We start from the raw sequence: 10,902 nt of genomic DNA, 5'->3' as shown, positions 1-10,902 counted from the left end.
GGTTGAAGAGGGTTGAAGATTAAGAGGAGCAGGGAGCTGAGGAGAAACTTTAGAGGACAGAGTCAAGTTGGAGCATAAAGACTCAAGAGTGGAGGAAGGGACCGGGATGGAAGTCGCAGGGCGAGGAGGTGTTTGTATAAGAGGAGGAGGTAGGAGAGGTGAAAGACAGAGTGGAGGAGAAACTTGCAGGAGAAGGTGCGAGGCAAGGAGAAGGGAAGGTTGAGGAGGTGAAGGACAAGGAGTAGGGTACCAGTGCGGTGCTGTTGCTTTCCCAGCGGCTTGCCAATTAGGACACTTTCCTCTATAAATACTCCAGGCTCTGCTATGTGGGTCACACCTCCCTCTCCTCCTTCCCTCCACCTATCCCTCCTCCCTCTTGATTTCCATCCATCTGTCTGTCCATCTCCGTCGAGGCCTCCACGCCTGTCTGACAGCTGGTGGATGGAGGCGGAGTGTGGGGATGATGGGGATGAAGAGGTGAGAAAGGGCGCTGATCTCAGTGTTAGGTCAATTTGGAATTATCAAAATACGTTTTAAGTTACATTTTAGTCTTGTTGATTTAAAGACATTCAAGTTTTCTGTGAAGCTTCTAAACTCCAGGAATTGTCCAGAGAACTCAAATGTCCGAGTCAGGGTTCAGGGACTTTTTCGATAACTTTTCATGTTGGGCCCCTGGTTAAATATCCCAAACCACAGACCACAGTTTCAAACTGGGAGATGGAGCCTCCTCTTTATTCTGAACTTCCTGTATCGTGCTCGGATGAATCACTGATCCTTCCTTTCCCCCGCTGTGCCTCACCATGGCAACTTAAATATCTGCATATACTCGTATGTTTGATTGTGAAACTGTGAGATTTGCGTGTCATTAATATGTGGATGAGGGTTAATCACTGGTAGTGTTGGTACAGAGTCACCTCTCTCATTTTACGTTTGATTATGTTAAAGATCATTTTTCTCAAGTTACCATCCACTAGAGACAAATACAGTTTATGTAGCTATTAGTGGAAAAGCACAAATAAATTAATAACATTGTTTAATTTGATTAAAATTGGCTTCTTCTTCTGATATCCATCCTCTTTTTCTCTAACAATAACTGAGAGCTAATTTCATCACATATGTGTTACGACTAGAACAATTTAGCATTGTTTTTTATGACAGAACATGTTTTCATTATGCTTTTCTCCTGCTTTTCTCCTGCCAACATCTGCTGTCTTAATGGTTTAAGCCTGGCTTGTTTAATATTGTAACTAAATTCCTAGAGTGCTAGAATACAGAGGAATAAGCTACAGAAAAGGTTCTTGTATATAACATGAATTCATTGTCTTTTATGCCTGTGGAATCTATTTGTTCCTGTGCTGCACATGCACCGGGTTGTGCAATTTGACCTCCTTGTCATTAGCTGTTTAGCAAAGGTCTGTTTCAAGCGGTGCTGTACATCTCCCCTCAGTATGTATCTGAAGTCTGAAGCTGTTGAACGTTGCTGTGTCAGCTCCTTAATTGTTTGAGACTGTGAGGATTTGCACAAATTGCCCCTCTGTTCCTCTTCTGTTTGTTTTCTGAGCTCCACTTTTGTTGGCTGCGGGATACGACTGCACAAATGCACTGACTCTTGCACTCTTTGCTTTTTTTGGCTTTCCCATAATCCCCAGTGATATGGTAATCAAAGCTCCTTCTACTGTCACACTCGCTGTAAGTCACCCTGAGTAACAGTGTCAGCTAAATCACTGAAATGACAATGTAAAGTGTGGACGCTGACACACTCTGACAGATGGAAATGATGCAACGTTTCTTTGTCCGAGCTCCACTCTGCTTCACAGTCACATACACATTCCCACCGACTAACTGCAGACTCCTGCTCATAGCCACTTAGCAACTGTGCCTTGCTCAAGGGTCCAATAATGATTGTAGCTGAGACAAGGGAGAGTGTTGCTTTTCCATGATTGAACACTCCCACATATGAGTGTTAACGCTTGATGGTAGATGCGCTTGATGCTGGTCCTGATGTCCTCAGTGAAATCATAGGTGTCCGCCTCAAACAGCAGTTATTCATGGGACTTTCACACTGAATCAAACAGAGCAGAACGTCTAAATCAGGCAAGGTGGAGTCCTAGTTTTGGTCTTAACAGCTGTTTGACAAACACACAACATCGGATATCTAGATCTCTTTATATTGTTTTGACTGAGAGACCCCTAGTGGCTGAAGTTGCATTGTATCTTTAGGATCTGGTTGGATTTAGACAGGGAACTATCCCTGATATGTTAAAAAGCAGCCACATCAACTGTCATGTTGTAAACTGTTAAAATACAACCAACCACTAACCCTCTTCCCAAATGATCAGACTGTATAATATCAAGGTCTGTTCAGCCAATCAGAGCTTTCAGTCTTCCATGACTACTACATTACAAAATATTCTTTGTCTGTAATATCATAATGGAAAAACCTGTCTCTGTCTGTTTTCTTCCCGTTCAGTTGAACCAGGGTTAGCGTCTGGGCGCCGTAAAACATACATACCGCATGTGTGTCGAGAGTGATGTCACACCCACATGTGTAATGAACCTGGTAACATGTTCCCGATCCCAGTTTGGCAATCAAATATTTACAGGCGCGCTGAAATGAGATAAAGACTTTACACCTCTCTTGCTTTACCAATGGAAACAGTTTTACACTGAAGAGTTCGTTGAGCTCCAGTGGATTAATGTCTCGAGCGTTTCCAGGGACTTTGGTGGCCCCGGGCAGAAGGGACCTTGGGGGGGGCATCGAAACAAACACAACCCAAAGAGCTCATTAGACCAGACAACTTCATTCCAATCAACTATAAACGACGTGCATACATCACACACACATTGTGCGTCTCTATGTAGCAGTTGGTTTTAGCAAACCAGGAGAAAACGAGCAGCAACAGACACAACCTGCTGCAAAACGACTGACTGACAGAGCTTTGCAGTGCAGCGGTGATTTGTGGACTTGGGATGTTAATGTGGATCTACCCTTTTCAACTGCTTTAGACTCACACTGAGGTGTAAGGGACACTTGTAACAACAGGAGGAGTCGTACACCAGCATCTATCTACTAATTCCAGAAATCCTAGTCTGTATAAGGCTTGCATATCTCAAGAACTCTTCATTTTATCAACTTCACACTTGGCATGTATTTTGTTAACGGATTAAGGAAGTGCACTCTTGGATTTGGTGCGAGTTGGATGTGCAATAACTTCAATATTAATGATTTGAAAAAACAGGCGACCAGTGCCCTGGAGCAGTGGTGACTGGGACTCATCAACGACGGCACGCTCACCACAACTGATTCTCCAGTTAAAGGTTCTGTGGATTGATTCCTTTTTTTGCCACGGCCCAGTAGCTGCAGGTGACTTTTACCGTTTCAGAAAGAAAAACTGTGACCAGTATCACCACAGGCCAAACCCACAGGCAGGTTCAGAACCAGTGCTGCAGTAGTGGAATAAAAGAGGGGACGTCGTCATTCATTTTGGATGATTCTTTCCCCATTGTCTACCTCTCTCTCTCTCTCTCTCTCTCTCTCTCTCTCTCTATCTCTCTCTCTATCTCTCTCTCTCTCTTTACCCAAGGGCCCTTTGATTTCTCTGCCTGAGTCTCTCGCCCCCACCCACCCACCCACCCCACCCCATCAGCCTCTCTCTGGGTGAATTTGTACATGTGGTTATGTAAGGGCGAGCAGTCAGCCTTCCTCCTGCAGCAGTGGTACTATCAGCTGCAGCCACAGAGAGCGAGGACAGGGCCACCACCCCAACCCTTCACGACAGAGTGATATATGGAGGAGGGAGATCACAGTTTACTTTGCTGATGTGCTCGATCAGAGCCGGAGAGCAAATTACTAATTTATTAACAATGGCCGTTTCATGTTTGTCCTCTTGATATCCAGCTCAGATCACATGCTACGGCAAAATGCTATATTGCTTCTCTTGACTCTGACTCATTTGTTAATTGGTGGCTTATCAGACGAGTGGCAGTTTCCATGCATGTGGCGTTCGTGATGACTTTTCATGGGTTTGGAAAGCGGTCCAACATTTTGGATCCTCATGCAGACCTCTACCGTAAACTTTTGATAAATTGTATCTGCAATCACGGTCTTCATACACGATGAAGTGGAGAACTTTGGTGGTGTATCTTACAAGACAAAACAATATGCATCATGCTAAATCACAAACTGGGGCAGTGTGACTTTAATATCCAAATGCACCATTAACAACATAAAAAAATTCCTTTACATAAAAAAAGACATGTGTCCGTTTCAGACGATGTAACCGTCACTTTCTACAAATACGTCAACTTCCTCGACCTTTGCATGGTTGTTAAGCAATACATCCACTAGAGGACAGTGCAGAGTCGGGAGTGTATGATAATAGCAAACATGGCGATGGTTTAGGAGGTCGTGATGATCGATCTGTGTGTTTGGCCTGATTGAAGCCAAAAGACAAACAGTTCAAAAATGTCTTCCTCGTTTCTTTTGATGGTCTTGCTTGAACTATTGGCTTTATTGTCTCCCCGTGGCCTAACGTAGGACAGCTATGTTTTGTCTGTAAGCTTTTAGAGGACATATGGACAAAATGACCCCGAAATACGTACAGTCGCCTCCGTCTGTTTCTGGATAAACATCTAACGTTGAGCATGAAAAGGCCTTTATTCTGTCAGCAACAGTACACGCATAATTTTTCCTGTTCCATTAACAGCCAGAACAGGGAATCATGACGATGTTAGTTTATTATTATCTAACATGTTGGGAATATTTGCCCAAGCCAGTTGTGAAATACATTGTTGATATTGGTGAATATTGCTGAATTCCAAATCAAGTTTCACGGAACACTTAGGGAAAGATCAACCCTTTGATTAAATATTTAACAAACCCAAGAATGACTCTTCAAATTAATTGCACCAAAAACCTCATTCAATTAAATTGAGACCATTAATCTCAAGGTAACTTTGATGGCATACGAGCAGAGTGAAAAGCTGTTCTGAAGACAAAGACGATACAAGGACGTAACATTCACCACAGCCTGCTGAGACTCGGCTGTCCTACATAGGCCAGGTTGTGATGTACACGCTGTCGGTTGTTATCGTACATGAACTCTTGTCGTCCTTGAATCCTGCCCTGGTATTTGTTGTATCACAGATTTAAGGGGATGGGATATCTCCTGGTGTCGCAAGGATTAAATCATGCTCATTCACCGTGGTCACAAAAAGAGATTTGGATTATGACAAGTAAATATTTACTATCTCACAATGCTGTGAGATAGCGTGTGTGTGCGTGTTCTGTTTTCACACCTGAGAAGATGTGGATGTGTGTTTGTTTGTGTTTTGACTTGGAAGAAAGAATTATCTGTATTGTGGGTTTAATTTGATTGATCTGTACAATACGCTCCGTGTGTGTGTGTGTGTGCATTAATTTGTAGATTCTATAGTGACTGTGTGTTTGCAGCTTTAGAACGAGTGGAAAGGGAAACGCTGTGTTGTGAACGAGTGTGTGAAGTGTGTCCCATCCTGCACGGACCCGTGGAATGGGATTAGATTTGGCCAACAGCTCAGCTCTTGCCCTAAGTGGCTTGAACAAGACACACACACACTCACACGCATGTGCACTTCTATACCTACGAGGACCCTCTCTGGTGTAATGGATTCTCCCGGCCCTAACCAAGACCCTCACATACGTGTGCGCAACTGTTTCACTGATCAGCGGTAGAAGAAGAATTAGTTATTGATGTCCTTCGAGTGCACGGCTGTTAATGTAATTACAGCAATTCTCAAATGATATTGATGCTACAGGCGGAGTTTGAGGAAAACGTACACGCGGTGCAGCTTAGAACATAATGTTCTGTTCTCTATGCATTCCATTCACTTTCAGGGGATCAGAAACAAGATGTCTGCCACGGCGTTGTTTTTCTTACACTATATCACCAGGGAATGCCAAATTTCCAAATCCCAAATTTTAGGTATAACACAAAATAAAATACATTAATCAAGAAGAAGGAAATTGTGGTGTGTAAAAAATCGTAATCTACAAAGGATATGTAAAAATGACAAATATTTCTCCCTGAAATGTAAAAGCATAAAGTCGTCACATGGTTATATGTGAATATAAATATATGTTCCTCGTAAAAGAGCCTCAAAATTGTACTCGAGAAAATACTTTTTCACATAAGTGACCTTTAGCCTAAACCTGTTGTTGGTCTTTCTTACCAAGTGAGGACCAGCCAAAATGTCCTCTCTTCCCCATGGTCCTCAAAATGCCAGAAAAACAAGAACTCACAGAGTCCTGATTTGCTCTGAACACTGAAGTGGAAGCAGTACGCAGTCTTACCGATGCTATAATTAGACGGCTGGATCCTCGTACACAATGCTAATACTCCCGATCGGGATGCTAGGAGACGCGTGACGTCACCGACCGGATGACGTCATCCGACTCGCCGACGTCACCGCAGCTATTTTTGGGGCCGAGTTGTGACACAGAGACATATAATGATAACATGGGTAATACGGCGTGATAATGAGTGGCAGGGTCCCTTGTGTGTGTGTTCGTGCACGTACTCACACAGGCACGTCATGCAAAGACACATCCGCCTGGTGGTGGTGTGTGTGTGTGTGTGGTTGTGTATGTGTGTTCAGGCTTTCAGTTTTAATCTTCTCCGTAAGAAAAGATCTGTCCATTTGTTTTTTTAAGCGATTCGGTTATCGTGTTCGTTAGCCTTGCAGGATACCACTCACACACACACACAACCACACACACACACTCACACACACACAAACACGCTATTAGTTTTTCCCCTGTAGCTGTTTTGCCGAGTTCCCACTACCACGTACTTTGCTGCTGGGCTCTCCCATGTGGGCGATATGTGTATGTGTGTGTGTTTGTGTGTGAGCTGGAAGTTATATGAGTGTGTGTTTGAGAGAGAGGGAGAAAGAGCGAGCAGATTGTTCCTGCGTGGGTAGTGTACAGTGTGTATGGGAAACACCCCACTTTGGAGCGTGAGATAGAGCGAGTGAGTGGGTGGGAAGCTGATCGATGAGTGTGTTCACTTTGTTGCTTGTTGAGCGAGTGTGTATATGGCTGTGACAAAGTAATGGGGGGTTGTTGCACTTTACTGTAGTTTGTGTGTGTGTGTGTGTGTGTGTGTGTATACTTAAGTGTGTGTGTGTATGTGTGTGAAGGTGTGTATGTGTGTGAACCCCAGGGTGTTCCCATCCTGGTGGTGTCCACCCCCACCTCTATAATTCAGCCACAATTACAAGGCTCTCCTCTGCTGCAGCTAATGAAACCATAAGTCAGCCAGAGACACGCACAAGCACGTACACACGTATACACACATACACACAGATACAGTACAAACACACTCTACTGCAGCAGAACTAAGCAGTGGGAGAAATGAAGAGAAGGTGAAAGTGGAAAAGAAAGGAGAGAGATGGTTCTGGTTTGTGTGCCTCCTGTCTGTGTGTCGTGTTCAAATCTCAATGCACAGAACTAACTGCCCTTGTTAGGCAATATTTCAACTACTTACCTTATTCTAAATAAGAGATTACTTTGATTACGGTGTTAACAAGACTGGCAATTAGAATATTCCTTTCATATTCCTGCCCACACGTCGCAGAGCATTGTGGCATAGTAGCATAATATTATTGCTTATTCCGACTATGACCTTGTTCGGGTTAGTACCCGATTATTGTGTCAGGTTTTCACAGTAAAGTGCAGGCAAACTGGAAGGAACACAAGAAGAACTCACTCCGGTAACACACACTGGGGAAAGCAGCAAGAAGATAACTGCGATACTGCAAACTGAAACTATACAAAACACACAATCAGAGAATGTCAGGGGAGCAACTGAAACTGAAAACAAGTGTAAAGACCATAAATCAGGACAATGTACCATAAACAGAAGCGTCACCCTCACCTGCTTGTTAAAGCAATTTGTGAGGTGAAATATGACACAGCTGCTGATTGGTTATATTCATGATTAACTTTACACCTGTAGGAGTAACCTCAGCATCTGTGTCATTAGCATTACAATCCCCCCCCCCCCCTCTCATCGGGGTGATTGTGTCAGTCTGTGCTTTAATGAAATAAAACCCTCCTCATTCTCTCCTCTAATTAGAAATGGCGTCTGCAAACTAATAACCCTGCACGATCCAACAGGGAAGCATAGGAGCGATATTACAAATCACCTGCATGCAGATTGTGAGCAGATACGTGACCTGTGTTTCCTTATGAGCAACACAAGGTGGGACCGACTCAATCTCCCTACAACTACACAGGATACGTGAGGTTATGTAATGATAATAGCAATAATTGGATAAGTGTCTGAAGTGCTTCACTCACCAGAAGTGTCTCAGTGTGTTACTTCCTTCGGTGCATTTCAGGTGAAGTTCCTAACACACACCAGTTATGTTATAGATGGAAGGAAGAACCAGTCTGAATGATAGGAAAATGGAAAATAAGCAGGATGTTTCAACTTTTGGAAACAAAACAGGATTGTGACAACTATTTTTGGTGTTTAATTCTGACTACTTTGAATTATCCGACAAAACCTTTATGGGTCTCGTCGATTCCTCAAATTTTTCGACTCACATCCTGTGTGAAGGATAATTTATTAAGTTTTTAATTCTGTTCAGACTTCTTCTGAACTGCCCCTTTTTTTGGTGCGTTGCAATGCTTCTTGGGACATTACTGCCACCTGCTGATCAGTGGAATAGTGTAAAACCATTGGCATTGCAACCATAGAAATATATATAAAGGCTCGATGTCTCGTCCGCGTTGCCGGCCAACGGAGTCGAACGTCCACACATGGCGGCCATCTTGCCACAGGCGGCTCGCCCACCCATAACATTGTGTTGGTAGTGTTAGATGTACTTTTTAAATAAAATAAAATAAAATAATTCTTGATGTAGATTTGTACAGGGAAATCTTGTACCTATCTAGAACATTATTCTATTTTTTAGAAAATAATTATTCATTAGTATACAGTGTCATAACTACATCTCTGATGTTAATAACAAAACAAAACGTTTAAAAATCGGTTGAAAGTTGAGCAAGTTATTTAAAAGGTACTCACAACTACAGCACAATGTTATGGGTGAGCCTGCTCACTGTGGCAAGATGGCCGCCATGTACGGACGTTCGACACGGTTGGCCGAGACATCTAGCCTTTATATATATATATATCTATGATAGCAACAATCAAATCTAGGGAAACCACTCTTTGCTCCATAGCTTTAAAAACAAAATTAATAATGCTTTATTAAAAAATTTAGCTTGTTTTAATCTAAGAGGAGATTCAGAGCGACGATAACCGAAAACTTCAGATCAGGTGGAACCAAGGAACTGGTTGATTTACATTACATTACATTACATTACATTACACTGGTTGATTTACTTTTGCAATGATGGCGTCTCTTCACTTCAGATGCAAAATATGTTTGTGAAAACTTTGATTGGCATGATTGATGACGTGCGCTGGTGTCGCACCGACACAGGGCCGCCTGGAAATTTGTAAAGATCCGCCCCAACAACCAGGAAGTCAGAGGTTCAGTTCCCACAGCAGCCGCGAGCATCCTCCAACAAAGCCACTGACAACACACTGTAGACGCGGCTTCACCCTGCTGCTGGAGCTTGTTCACTCTCAACTCACCTCCTCTCCGTCTCTGTGTCTGTGCCGTGATGTGCTTAGCGGCAGGGTGCGCCTGGAGGCCGGCGCATTCGGTAAAAAATTCCTCCTTTCATACTCCCTGCCTTCTGCTTATAGCGAAAGAGCAGAGAGGGAAGGAGAGAGGGAAGGAGAGAGCGACAGAGATTGCCGGCGGCGAAGCAGCTTCACAGAGATGTGAAGGTCTGCAGTCTTCTCGCTTCTCCTCTTGTGTCGTCTCCTTCTTCCTCGTTGCCACTCTTTTTTTTCTGTTCTTCCCTCTTGAATTGTATTTTCTCGGCTAAAGTTTCCCACCACATTTGGCTTCTTTCCACATTGTCCTGTATTTGTATTTACTTTGCGAGGCAAGTCCACTTCTGGGACAGTAGTTTGGACCAATCAGGGTCTGGCGGCGATACGTGTGTCTTCAGTGAGATGACGGCAAGAAGCGACTTTTCGTAAACAGCAATGGTGGCTAGCACAGACACGGCTGAATCATCAGTTATATCAGAACCGGAGAGTGTTTCTTCACTAAACTGTTACTTAAAGTAAAAGATGATTTAGCTCTTTTTCCACACCTGGACAGATTCTGGCTCTAATCAGCACAAGATGGTCAAGTTAGTATCTGGCATAGTTTGGCTTCATTTCTGGATCTCAGGAGGAAGTGGAGACGTGTCGTCCATCTTTATCCTCAGTCTCTGGTGTAAACTTTGATCAAATTCAACGTCTGACATGTGTCACAACAGCAACTAAAGCAAACTGGCCTCTGCAGACGTATAGAAATGTCGTAGAATAAAGAATAACCTTGCTGCCGTCCATTACGTGCGTCCGTGGTGCAGTGTGCGTTTTTTATGTCCGTGTGTCACTTAACATCGTGAAGCGTCTCTGCCAGCAGTGTGTTCACCTCTAGTAAATGTAGTACACGTGTGAGTGACAGGAGGCCTTTCCGCTTACTCTGGAAAAAAGATGAGTGTGTTTCTCTGTGTGTGTGTGTGTGTGTGTGTGTGTGTGTGTGTAGAGTATCTGGCTGGTACGAGGGGCTTTCCACCTTGAGGAAAATGTGCCCTGACAGCACATGTCAATGGAGAAGAGGAGATGGGGTTAAAACAAATAGGATGCAGGAGGTGGACGAGGGGGGGGGGGGCTTAGTGCAGAGCCAACTCTGAGGTCACCTCAATATTTGATCTGCTTCAGTGAATGGAGCCATCACAACTGGGGGGGGGGGGGGGGGGGAGAGAGAGAGAGAGAGAGAGAGAGA

This window comes from Platichthys flesus, chromosome 5 (assembly GCF_949316205.1).
Source record: "Platichthys flesus chromosome 5, fPlaFle2.1, whole genome shotgun sequence".
NCBI lineage: Eukaryota > Metazoa > Chordata > Actinopteri > Pleuronectiformes > Pleuronectidae > Platichthys > Platichthys flesus.
This window is presented reverse-complemented; position numbering follows the sequence as displayed.